Here is a 13954-nt window from a genome sequence, read left to right on the forward strand (position 1 = left end):
ATCCTTTTTTTTTTTTTTTTTTTCTTGATGCTTGGTTTTTCGTGTCCCCGACATCCAGTAGTTTCAAACAGCCTATTGAAACTATCTCCCCGAGGTCTGGATATCCTCGTCATTTCTCACTTCCTCTGAGCCATGATCCACGGACGGACAGAGATGCTACTTGAAATCCTGTCATTGGAGCCATCTTGACATATCAATGGGGGAGTGAAGGGACTGCGCGTCACCTTTGCCATTTAACCAAACAAAATCATACGGGGGTCTTCTGGAGACAATCTCCCAAGTAGAACCATTGTGATGGTGACACTCTGAGCCCCGTAATACAGGCTAGAGGAGGGGGTACCGTAAGTACAGGTGAGCAGCTCCCATAGCAAACCATGAGACGAACGGTGCCGCGTGAGGATGCACTGCAATTTCTGAAGTGAACTTGAATGGAAATGGAGAGAGTTACATGCAGACCCACAGGGTACAGAAGCGTGTCTTTGCCAACACCCACGTTCCTTCTTTCCTGGCTTCAGTCTTTTCTTTGAGAAGCCACTTATGCTTGGGGACAACCCTGACAAGGCATGGCCACGTCAGGGTCCTGCTCTTCTTGCCCGCCTGCAGTCAAGAGGGGGCGAGCAGAGCTTACTGCCGAGAGGCACGGTCCCCTGAGGCTCTCAGGTCTCCGCATCTTGGGAGCAGAGGCACTGACTGCCTCTCCGGGCGCTCTTTCACGGATGTTTCTACACTAAACAGCTTTGGAAGGCTGACCGGGATCATCTTTTCCCAAACCAAAGGTCAGGTGTGCTTTCATTCATTATAAAGGATTTGGGTTCCCTGTGCTCAGAATTTCCCTCGTGTAACATGGTCCACTGAGCACACAAATGCTGCCTGGCACTCTCTGTGTCACTTAAAGAAACTGGCACAAGAAAATGAGAATATTCTGTCTACTGCGATTGCTATGAGTAATAAGTTCTCCTTCTGTCTGCCACCAGCATCCATGAAGCTGGAGTTGGCTAACTTACTAACATGCACGCAGGGTCAAATCTCAGAGCCCTTATGGTGCCTACCACCTACAGAACCATCTCTAGCTGTGCAGGGCACTGGACCAAATGCTTTTGCAGGATTCCTTCCTGTCTCTATCATCAACTCGAGTCACTCCAAGTCAGCATGTCCACATCACACTAGAGGTCCAATCTCAAATGATTCACCTGCTCACCGGGCACTCTCTTGGAATTAGGGCCTGCCTACAGGACTCTAGAATGATCCCATAGCCATGTGTTCCATGGCTCATTAGGGCACACAGGGGATCCCACATATGGGAGACAGGATGAAAGAGAGCCCCCTGAAGGACAGAAATGGAGGGTATCTGTGTGGGCTCAGAGTTGCCCACCTGGATGGCCCTGTTAGCTCCAGCCACCGAAAGGAAGGTTTAGAGAATTTTGAGGCAGATACTGCCAAACATGGGGGCCTTCTAGGGGCAGGGTCTCTGTCAGGGGGCCAGGCCGCCATCTAACAGAGGGCCAGCCGGTCTAGAGCTTCCGAAGATGATCCTCCCACAACAACTTGACGAGTTACACAATTTCCCATGGTGGAAACTCAGACAGCCCAGACTAAAAACAGTAGCGTCAAAGGAGCACTGGAAGTAGAGTCAGAAAATCTCAGCTGGGGTGTGGTACTCCTGTCGCCTGAGTGTGCTTTGTAAAGTCATTCAGCTTCTTGGAAGCTTGGGTCTCTCATCTCTCAAATGGGGTTACAATAGTAATTGTGAGGCTGCTGGGAAGATTCAAGAGGTGAACAGCCATAAAAATTCCCAGGCGTGTTTTCAGTGCTAGCGTACTGCTTCTTGCTATCGCTGGTGGTTGAAAAGCTAGAACTAGTACTGAGTTTGTGAGTGTTTGGCTGTGTTAAGGTCTCTGGTCAGTTTCAATCTTAACATCCTGATAGGGGAAGGGGCTCATAATCGGGGTGGATATGGGAGGTGGGGAAAACAGGAAGCATGAGGTTCCTCGGCCATGGTTTAGAGCACCTTAGTATGTCTGAGTCTTTAAGACCTGGAAATTGGGGAACTTGTACATATCTTTTCATATGAAAGAACAAGATTACCTTAAAAAAGAAGGAATCCCTGATTGCTATTCTGAATACACAGAAATGAAATGATTTTTGCATTTGCTTATGTACAGATGAGGAGATGTCAAAGATGTTCTTTGCGCTGCCATCTCAAAACAGAATTTATTCAAAGTCGACAGTGAGTAAATATTACCCAAAGTCCTATAGCCAGTGATTATGGGCTAGGTTAGCCCAGAGCTACTATGATACAGAGTTGCTCATCTAACATGTTCTGCCACCTGTTGACCTGTTTTCCCTACTGACCTTCCTTTTTCAGAGCCCAGTGATGTCCCTGCAAATACTGTGTAAGGAAAACTCCTCATATCAATGGTTGTTACCATACACCACAGAGTAAAAAGAATAAAAACAGAGTGGCCCCATAATATGTTTATGTGTGATAGAAAACTATATGGAAAGATATGCATTGGTGTTAGGCATGTCTATCACAACTCTGCTACTACCTGGCTTTTATGCTTCCCATAAGTGAGAATGCCAAATGGGAAATACTAGAAAAATAATTGCCAGAAGTAGGGAGGGAGAGGAGTAAAGCCTCACCCAGGAGAGGAAGCAGCCAGAAAGCTCAGCTAGCTCGTCAGGGAGTGGAAACTCTGCTACCCAAAACACTTGTAAGCTTTGAGAAGGTACCAAGAGATAAGGCCCCAAAAATGGAGAGAGAGGAATCTGTACCTCAAATTTCAACAGGGAAAAGAAAGAAAGAAAGAAAGAAAGAAAGAAAGAAAGAAAGAAAGAAAGAAAGGAAGGAAGAAAGAAAGAAGGAAGGAAAAGAAGAGAAAAAAGAGACTAGAAATACCACTGAGCATCAGAATCCTTAAAATCATGCTTGGAAAGATTCTAGAAAGAATTATAAGTTGGTGAGCAGCTCAGAAGGAGGGATGTCAGTAGGAGCCAGGATAGGAATATTGAGAACTAGCAGAGAATCCTTATCTTCTTTCTTGATGCCATTATGGGAAAGCAGCATGTATAAGGAAGCTCGCGTTCAAGAGGCTATTTAGCAAAGTCTCCCATGGTAGCATTTTGGACAAGACTGAGAATCCTGAAGCTGACGACAGCCCAGCGGGACGCAGTCATCCCCGGAGGAGCCAGCGTATCTAAAGAATATCGATGAGTGGAAATACGCCAGCCTAACAGCCTTGTCTCCTTTCACCCTAAATTCCCAATTCATCCTCCACGTGACCACCATGATTATCTTTCTAAATCATGGATCCGACCACGGTCTATGTTTAAACATCTTAGTGTGGCTTGGAAGGCCCGTTGAGGTCAGTTTCCTTGTCAACTTTCTCAACCTCGACGGCTTGCCTCAACAGCCAATAAAGGGCATGCGGTTCTCACGTGACCCTCGCTGACACTATTCCGTGGCATGAACAAAACGGAACGAAGAGGGCAGAATGCAATCCACGTGCTAAAAAATCTGGAAGCTGGGTATTCAGAAAAAATTGCAGCGAACTAGAGATCCTAGCACAGAATCTCTCCAGACATCAGCGAGGTCAGAAATGGAAAAGAGGCCTCCTGGGAAGACAGATTAGGGCTTACATGTGGGTGTTCCAGGGTGAAGGTGAGTTTTTGAGCTACAGGGGGGAAAAAAAAAATATATATATATATATATAAATAAAAAAATATATATATATATGGAGTGGGGAGAGAGAAAGAATGATGTTCGGGCATATGAGGCTAATTAAATAACAAAAGAAGAGACTGTCTTCATCATCAGAAAGCTTAAGATGTCATGAAGAGGCTTTATGAATATCTTTTGGGACTTTCTAAATGTGATTCCCCATGCTGGAGGATGTGATTACATTTAAAGACGCTTATAATTCTGATGGACTACAGCTGTGCCCGCAGCTGGCCCCGGGGAGCGGCAGTGTAGCAAGCACCCGTCCCGAGAAGCCACTCAGGGAAAACATCTTTCTATTCCAGTTAAAAAAGGCAGCCCAACAGAGTGCAGCCTCCTCACAGTTAACTCGAGGGTGCGTCTGTCCTCGACAAACAGCAGAAAGCGTGAGCATTTAAGATGTCACACGACACTTTGCTACAGTTTATAAAGAGGGCCCCAGATTGTCGGGGGGGAGAATAATCTTTTGCCAGAAGGTTCTGTGGAATGCCAAGATTGCAAACAGTATGTCAAGACTTATCAGACAGCTGGGCATTAGGTCATATTAATGAACCTGGGTGCACATTTCTGTAGGTCTTTGGGCTTGTAGAAAAACAGCATACCACCTTGTGGCATCATACTTGGCTCCCTCTCCACTTCTAAACTTTCTCGTTTCTCAGAAACCAACTGAAGAGAGTACAAGTAGTAATAAAAAACGTATCCCGATTCTAAAGGCCAAAGAAATAAAATGGGGTAATGTATACAAAATGGCTCTGAAATGTCAAAGCATGAAAGGTGGCAAAATAAGACCCTTTCTTTCTTATCCCTACGACCACAGTCACCATTAAACCATCCAAATTACAGAGATTGGATTCCGCCTGGTAAACCCCTCATGTGGAGCCTCGCGGAAGGCTCACACATGGGCTTGCCAGGCTCCCTAACTTCCAGGCCAGATGGTAACTGAACCAGGAGGGGCAGGAAAAACCTCTGCCCCACCCAGAGAATTCTTCCGATTTTCAGACTGTCGCTGCTTGACCCCACTCCTCAAAGCCAGGTTCCTCAGCAGCAGCGGAAGACGGCAGGACAGTCTCCTCTGGACTGTAACACCTTTTACTATCACCTCCCACGTCTGTGGCCACGGCTCCCTCCTCCCGGGCCTGAGCTCTGTCTACGTTTAGGACTGCAACAAGCCCTGCGCTTACGTGCTCTCACGAAGAACTCCGACAAACCTACGAGCTTGCTGCTACTGTCTCCAAGTCGCAAAGGAGAGCCTGAAGCTCAGGGACGTTAAGTAACTCATTCATGAAATCTGGTGACGTCTGGCTTTGAATCCAGGTCCAGAATGCAGAAGTCCGTGCATGGACGGGAGAAATGCACATATAACACACACGAGAGGAAATAGAACAGTAAATCATTATAAGAATAAGGAAATAATGAGGAGTCTTCTGTCAATCTAGAAAAGGCAGTCAGGAAACAACCAAGGTTGAAATGGGCATGAAAGCAAAACTCCTCGGCATGAAACATCTAACCCTCCCTCTAAAAGTAGAGATTTCCAACCCAGAGATACGAATTCTCTGGATGAAAATCGACATCAGGTCAGTCAGCTTGTCTGGTCAAGATTTTAAAACATGTACACCTGACTACAAATGTGTTTCTTTGTGAGGAAAAAGCAAGGAAGATAATATAAACAATTTACAGTTACGTCATGACCTCAGTGTCTAGGTATCGTTTTTAAAAGGCTAAAATCTCTTTGAGGGAAAAATAAATTAATGGAGGAGTCTAGAGTAGAGAAAACTGACTTACTAAAACTCCATTAATAACCTGTCTTGTCTCTTAGAAACTTTTTTTTAGATTTACTTATTTGGGGAGGAGCTGAGAGGGGGAGATAGAGAAAAAAAGACAGAGAGAGAGAGTGGGGGAGGGGACAAAGAATTCTCAAGCAGACTTTCTGCTGGATGCAGAGCTGGATTCCAGGACCCCGAGATCATGACCTGAGACAAAATTAAGAGTCGGCTGCGTAACCGACTGAGCCACCCAGGGGCCGCTCTTACAAACTATGAATAGACAACAGGATGTAATTCTTGTACTAATACGAATCTTTATTGGGCATGTATGATGTGGCAGGCAGCAAGCTAAGTGATTTCCAGTCATTATTTCATTCAGTATGACATAAACACACTGTATTAACAAGCATTGCCTGATATAAAATTAGGACAATAATGACTGATTTAAAAGTTAACATATTATGATAAACTTACATGGTCCTATAAATTCTCTGATATGTCATGCAAAATGTTTGTAAAAAGTATCTGCTTATTTGCTTGAAATATAATCCTCTTTACCCTCTTAGCAGTGTCTGTCAATTAGTTGGCACGAACATATTTGCTTTGAACAATCGAAGGGTAAATACAAAGGGGTAGGACCAGGTAGATCCAATAATTAACTTCCTTCTGTTTTCCTAGTGAGCCATCAATTTGCACTAACATAAACCGCACTTTAAGGTGTGCCATACCACGTTTTCATGTGGCTAGTGTCACCTTCAAATAAAGTAAGCTCAGCTGAATCTTAACATAAAGGACTCGAGTTTGTGGGTGTGATGGTTATTTTTCTGTGTCCACTTGGCTATCCTCTCAAACCGTTGCACAGTAAGACACTGATCTAGGTGTTGCTGTGAAGGTATTTCTTAGACACCGTTAATGCCTATGATCAGCTGATTTTTAAGGAAAGGAGATTATCCTTGATGATCTGATTGGGCCTGATCCAATCAATAAGAGCAGGACTGAGGTATCCCTGAGGAAGAAGACACTCCACCTGGGGTCTGTCCCCCAATCCCTAAGCTAGGAACTCTGGCACCATCTTGACCCTTCCCTTGCCCTCGCCCCTGGCGTTCAATCCACCGTTAATTCCTCCCACATGTTCATCCCAACCACCTGCTAACCCTCGTCCAGGCCTCCGTTACGTCTCATCCAAGTACACCCCCCTCTGAACTGGTCCATGGGCTTCCTGTCTGCTCCTACTCCACATTTCTGCTTGCTCTCTGTCCGATCAGCCCAGCCCGCATCAAAATCCAGCTTTGACATCTCTGGATGCTTCAAGGGAGAGGAGTGTGTCTTGCCTTTTTTTTAATACTCCAACACTTAGCAGAATATCAGATACATGGTGAATGTCAGGTAAGTAGAAGGCAATCGACCAGGGCACACGAAGCCATGATTCTTCTTAGTTGGGCAGAGTCTTTTTGGGTATTGTCATGAAAGCCATGTGAAACAGTCATTAGGGGTCCTGCATTTCTTTTGGCTCAGATAATCTTTCTTCTTTCCTTTCTTAAACTTCTTTTCTTCTATATTGATTTGTACTTGATATACAAAGATCTGCGTGTATTTAACATATACAAGTTGATTTGGACGGATGCACACACCCATGAGACTATTACCATAGTCAACGTAACAGATATGTACAGCACCTTCCAGAGTTTCCTTGGGTCCTGTTGTGGGGTTGTTTGGTTTTGGGTTTGGGGTTTTGGGTTTATTTTTTTTTTACATTATTTTTTTGTCTTAATTTGGGAGAGCCAGTGAAATCTCTAGAGCCTTTATCTAGAAAATACATCTTGCACATAATTTTTGGTATTTCATGAGTTTCCTGAAATCCATTCAGCTGTGGAACGTCTCATCCCTTTATAGTCCATGGAGCCCAGGTTGATAACTCGTGAACAGAACCAAATATCACAAGTTCAAGTTTGTCTTTAATTCCCTCTGGTTTAGGTCTCAGCTTCCTTTTCCTTGTTTGGGTCTTTCTTGCACCATCATCCAAGCATCCACATGACCCAGAAGGACAGGCTATCGCAGTCACGGAACTGTGACTCCCCCTGCAAGAAGATTCCGTTCTCAGGGAACTCATTGTTCCCATTGTCATTTACAATATACTGCCCTGGATTGCAGGTGATGTGACAGAATTATGCCTTCTGCCGAAATAGGGCCCCCTTCACCTCTGAGGCCCTGCATCTGCCTTTTGAGCTAGCTGTGAAGATGGTAAATGGAAAAACTAGGGGCATGTAACTTAAGCTAAGTCACAGAACAATTCATGGCTCTGCTTAAAAGAAGCCCATAAGACTTGACCTCCAACCTGAACACTGCTCTAAGACACACCACCTGCCCGGGACCCACCAGGAGAAGTCTTTGGACGAGGCTTATCCAGGCCCCGCTGTAAAGTCGCCCTGAAAATAAATCTTCACAGCTCAGAGAGCCAAGATACAAACAAAATGGGAAAATACTGCCTGAGGATTGCAAAGGCAAAGCTCAGCTGAAGCTGAACTGGGAAGCCGAGAGCGTGAGCGGAGGGAGTGTGACTGCTCCAGGATGCGAGGGCTTCGAGACCAGAGATGAAACTCGGAGCCTGAGGAGACCTGTGGTGAGCTCTGCCATGATATTTTAGGACATATATTTAGGCAGCAGAGAGTCTGAGCTAAATGCTTTCATTCCAAAACCATTTTCATCAAGAATTCACAAAATCTAATAAGAGAAAAGGAATGAGAAGCTTAGAGAGCTTCTGTCAATCCATCGAAAAAGCAATTACCTAGGAACCGTCTCTATCCGGTAGCTGTGCTGGGCACCATACATGCCAACTGCTTACTACAGCACCTGCTGGAGGGTCCGTGTGCCTCACGGGGTTGGCCAGAGCTGGACCAAACACCCTCATTTTTTGCCCTAAATCAGAATTTTCAAGGAGAAGTAAAACTACTTTGCCGTATATGACAAAGTATTGTAAAGCCATTGAGGACAACCTAAAAACCCCGAGGACTTCACTCCTTAAGAATGTCTGTCGTTCCAAAGGAACTCTCAGACTCCACGTTCCAGAAGCGTCCTCTGTGAGACTTGATCACAGCACTTCTCCGACTGTACGGAAAGCACGTGAGTCTGTGTGTCTTGTTGGAATGTAATCTTCGGGAGCGCAAGTTCAGGTCTCGTTTCTAAACTCAGAGCTGTGGCAGGGTCCCAGGTGCTGACGGCTCAGTGAACCGGTGAGGTGCCCAGCCCCCACCCCAAGAAGGCACAGTATTTTGACTTACACGGTGCTTTTTAAAAAAACTGTGGGGCTAATGCATTCTTCTCATTTCCAGTGTGGTTATTCAAATGCGCTCCTGACCGCCTCCCCTCAGGAGGTCCTTCTCTGTGACCTCCATATCAACCCCCACGCTGTGTCCTTGCCTGCATTTATGCTGCTCACTTTTTGTTAACCTTTTTATTGTCAGGTTTCCTCAAGACAATGGGGCTCTATGGAGACGGAGAACACACATCTGTCTTGTACCCATGTGCACGTCTGAGTCTAAGCCAGCGCCTGGCACCCCGTGGGGTGCTTAATAAATAATTGTTAGATGAAAGAAATGAACTTATTTGAGATTATTTCTCTAGGAATTTACTAGAAGAGTAGTTTGATGAGATGCTCTAGAGGAAAAGGATGATGTTGTTGGCCGAGTAATTCTGACCAATGCTTCAGGTTCTCTTTCCGTTGGGGCATCATTCATCTCTGGCTCTGAGAATTCTCGTGAGAAGAAAACCTTGAATATTCTTTAGCTCTGCATATCCCAAACATATATGACAACAACAATCTTGTTAAAAGGAATATCTCATAACATTCTGTGGGATGTGTTCCAAAAACACACTTGGGGCAACACTGCTTTAAGTCTTACAAAAAGACCCTGGCTGGGCCTCTAGGCCCTCAGACGCTAGCTAGTAAGTCTTTTTCGGTATTTACAAGGCTGAAGACAGCTTTTCTGCTCTCTCTAGAAAGAAAGAGAAGCTATTCCTCTCACTGCTTCTTTCACGGACAGCTGACCCGCCTCCCCACTTCCCACACCCAACAGGGATTCTCGGGTCTCTCCTCACCCTGCCCGCACCGCAGGGCGACAACAGCGCTCTCCAAAGCAGAGCCAGAGTCACTTTCCTAAGCTGCAGGCTTCCACGGGGCTGGTCTCAACTTCAAATCAGTGCAATGCGCGGAGTGTTAAACCAAGACGACTTCTTTTTATCACTTAAATTGAATTAATTAACATCACTATTTTGGGCCACAGTTATTTGCCTTATAAAGGCATATCCAGGGCCTTTCCCAGAATCAGTTTCCCTCCACTGAGGCATCAGGACATTCAGGCCGGAGGGTAGGACCCACCATTGTTTTGAGGAGAGACAGAAGCAATTTGCCACCAACAATCTTTAAGGTTAGTGAATGACTCCCTCACCAAACATCAACAACGACAAAACATTTTAGGGACATTTCAACATCAGAGAAGCATCACTTGTCCAGTAGGATTTCCCATGGGATTTGCTACGCGTGGGAGTAAGCGGGCAGCTAGTTCATCTTGAAATCCTACGCCCGTGATCTGTGACTATGACAGACATTCCATTAATGAGTGAGAGAAGGGGAGGGGAGAGGGAGGCACGGAGAAGAACGAGAGAGACAGGAAAGTCGCCGTGTGGGACGGCCTCTGGCCTCTGAGGATGTGCCCTTGTGCACGCCCTGGCTGCACGGATGATACTAGAACCAACCGGGAGGAAAGCGAGAGCCTCACCAGCTCCTCTAAGGGATGCCTCCATGTAGGAACTGGATGTTTTCATGTAGCTTCTGAAGATCCCAACAAGGGCACAAAGCAAGGTGAGCTCTGCAGCGCTTAATGAAATTGTTTCACCAAGTGAAATGGGGGTGGGTCTGAGCAGAGCCCACGGAGCCCCCAGATCTACCCGAAGAGGTGCGATGCGTACGTTGCTCTGTTTTAGCCAGACAGCGACCCATGGCTTCCCCCTGAGCAGGAAAGAGAAGTGCAGGGTGCATGCCTGCAGGTTGGGAATGCGGTGCCGGGTTTATCACAGCCTGCTTGAGGCGGCGAATGTCCAAGTCATCAGCCAAGGAGGATTAGGGTTAGGGTTAGGAGGTTCAGAGGTGATCCTTAACTACACGTTTCGCAAATCATAGCCAGAGTCTGGCACCTTCGCGGAGCTGTGAAATGGACAAAAGATGCGTGCTGTCTCTAACTTTTGGCCCAGCATTCTTTTGCATTTGCTTTCTAAAGTCCATTTTGATAACAAGCCAGAGTTGGAAGGAGCCCCCCTCGCCCCACCCCCCATCACCACCATCACCGCGTATGGGCACTTCCAAGGTGCAAATGAAAATTTCTGATAAAGCTCACAGCCTTGAGGGAAATTTCAAGCGGCTCATTGCCTTAGTTTTCTCTTATTTTGCCACTCATTATCAGGCCGAATTGAAGGACAGATTTTGCCTTCTGCTCTGCAGGCTACATTCTATTCTCGCCGGAGACCGCAGCTGGTGACCTGAGTATCTCGAGACTCACTTATCCGTGTAGCCCCCTCTTTAAAGAGCTCGAGATCTGCAAGGCGCATTCCTGGAGGAAGTCTGTACATCAGCTGATGGAATGTGTGGGTGTGCACACATTAGGCAGAGAGAAAAGTTACTTTCTGCATGCAATGAGCCAAATTATCCCAACTCCTTTGCAGAAGAGCTTCCCCCTTTCTTCTTTCTTATTTTTTTGTAGCTTGAATAGTATTTAGCTAAGCTTTCCGGTCTTTGGTTTCTCACTAGGCTCCAACAGGTGTGGGGAGTGCCCTGTGCACACCGCCAGGTCATCACTCTCGAGGACGCTGCCTCCCCCAGTGAACGTCTGTCTTACGGCTGGCTGAGGGTGCCTTGTCACTGGCCTGGGTTTCAGAGTGGGGCCTCAGAAAGCCGGCAATGTTAAGACCAAAATAATGTCATTTAGTGTCCAGGGGGAGGTAAAAAAGAGGATTAGAGGAAAGCAGGCAGGCAGGGTATATTAAACAAGTCCATGACTAACAGGGTGTGACAGAAAAGGGTTTTATTCTTTTCAACAAAACAATTCCCTAGGGCTGGGACCATTACTCCACTGTGCCTTTATCACCTTGGAATTTTTATGGTTATTTTTGATGAATTCACATTTTTGTAAAGGCTTTTTTGAAATGATGCCAGTTTTCAATTTTTAATTAAAGTCATAAATAATCTTAATTCTGCCTTAAAAGGTTTATTGTTTCTTAGTTCTTCTTCTTCTTCTTCTTCTTTTTTTAATTGCTGCCAGGAAATATTTCAAATACCAAGCACTGAAGTGAGTTAGCAATTAGGATCTCTCCAAGGTCTAGTAACAACATCATACCGTGTAAATATTCCATGCCAGTACACCGGCACGAAGCCTGAAAATGTGGATTGCCTGAGTTGGGGTTCATTCGCACAGCTTCTCTGGGGAGTGGCATTTCCTCTTTTTATTGGATGGAGCAACTTTCATCGTTTTAATTTCCACAGATTAATTTATCACTGATTCGTAACAGATTTTTAAAATCTTCAGATTAAAAAAACAGGTTAAAATTTGGAGAGTAAGCATGGTAAACCGGTCCCTAAATTCTGGGCACTAAAAGGCAGCCATGGCCAGCTCGCCCATTTGCAAGGAACAGGGTGCGCAGCATCAAAAGCTGATCACTGCAGACACAGTATCTCATTTTCTGGAAGACGAGATTGAGAAAATATTGAAATATTTGATATTAAGTTATAATATTGCTCCTCGAAAGTATATCCTTGTTACCTAACCACCTGACTGTTGAAGTCTGTCTGTAAATTGTCTTTACGTTTCTATTTTGTAGTCTCAGGGTCTGATTTTCTTTTTTTAAATTAGTGCTTCAAGAATCTTTCATACAATCAGAACTATCCCTCCTTTATATAGAGGCTGAGACACACCACATTTGAACAATGGAAAGCAATTAATTAACAATTCCTGAAAATATCTTATTCTGTTTCCATACCTACTGTCAACCCAGGTCACCTTCTTACGTGGACTATCGAATTGGGGCTTATTCGACTAGATGTGGGACCTGCATTCTCTCTTGTCCCAGGCAGCTATTTTTTTTTTTTAGGGAAGGCGCTCCCCAATCTTCGATGGATTTGGTATTATGGTAAAACCTCATACATTTCAGACAACTTAGGGGTGAATGGTCAGATTTAGGAGAAAAAAAATCTCTCAAGAGTTGTGATTCTGGTTTGCTTGGGTTTTGATTTTTAAACAAAGACAACTTACGTCAAGTTCGCAAGACACACACACACAGATAACGACAAAAGCCAGTAGGCAGCGGTCCTGCCGACATAGCGGACAGGATGCGAGGTTGGTGTTATTTGAAAAAGATGAATATCCTCCTTACAACTTTGTTTATATCATTAACTCACATAGCAGTTCCTTTGCACTTGTTCAATACAGGATATATTTAGTTCATCATCTGTTATCCTCTGTTGATAATGAGCATCTGTTATCAGTTTACTGTGTTCCAATAAAAGAGACTTCATTGTATTTATAGAGGAAAAAAATGATTTTAACAATTGACTTACTAGAGTGGGTTTATATGCAATTAGGATTTTCCAATCCTTCTGACTGGGCATTTTTCTCATTCACAAGGAAGAGGTCAAATTCTTTCCACATATGAGACCTCAACTGGCATTGTGTTAACGCCTCTCAAGGAAGAAAAAGCTCAAGGTAAAAAAAAAAAAAAAAAAAAGACTACACAGCATTTCCCAACATAAAAGTGTTAAATCCCCATAAACCATGAAAGAATGCACATTTCTCGTTCAGTAGAAGCACCGATGACCTGAAACCACAGCCACAGGGTTTGATCACATCATGGGTTTAAATCACTTGACATGAGTTAAATCTTAAATCTCCCTTACACTTGCCACGAAGTGCCCTTCCATGAATCAGTACCATCTTGACGCAAAGGAAACACTCAAAAAGCTAAGGTCAGCTCAGTGTGTCTGTGTTTTTCTCCCATGGTCAGAAGGTACTTGCTGGCCCCAAAACCTACAAACTCAGTTATTTGGAAATGCGATGAAAGGTAGTAAGCTCCCCAGATCTCAAGGTGCGGGAGCACGACATGACCAACCGAATGCTAGAGATTTTACGAGGTCGAGAGAGAGAGCATCAGGTGGGTTGGCTGGTTGATCTTTAATATTTCTTCCAAATCCAAGATGCTATGCTTTCTGTGTACTCTGAAAGATGCATTAATTCCTCAGTAATGTCAAAGTAATTTTAGGTTCAATTCCTTTCTCAAATTTCCGTACACAGTACGTATTAAGAAACGTGTTTTTTCCTAAGTTTAAAGCAGGGATGCTCTCTACTTATCCTCGAGATACACCTACCTTCCCTCTCAGAGCTAAAATGGCTTCAGCCAATTGATATTTTATGAAAAAGCACTTATCTCCAGA

At 44.7% G+C, this 13954-nt stretch overlaps 1 protein-coding gene across 6 annotated transcripts in view; it reads right to left on the bottom strand.

The window, feature by feature from the left end:
- GLIS3 (GLIS family zinc finger 3) overlaps positions 1–13954 on the bottom strand; it is a 492256-nt gene that overhangs the window by 77960 nt on the left and 400342 nt on the right. The gene's annotated exons all lie outside the window — the stretch shown is intronic.

Source organism: Mustela erminea, chromosome 12 (assembly GCF_009829155.1).
Source record: "Mustela erminea isolate mMusErm1 chromosome 12, mMusErm1.Pri, whole genome shotgun sequence".
NCBI classification, from domain to species: domain Eukaryota; kingdom Metazoa; phylum Chordata; class Mammalia; order Carnivora; family Mustelidae; genus Mustela; species Mustela erminea.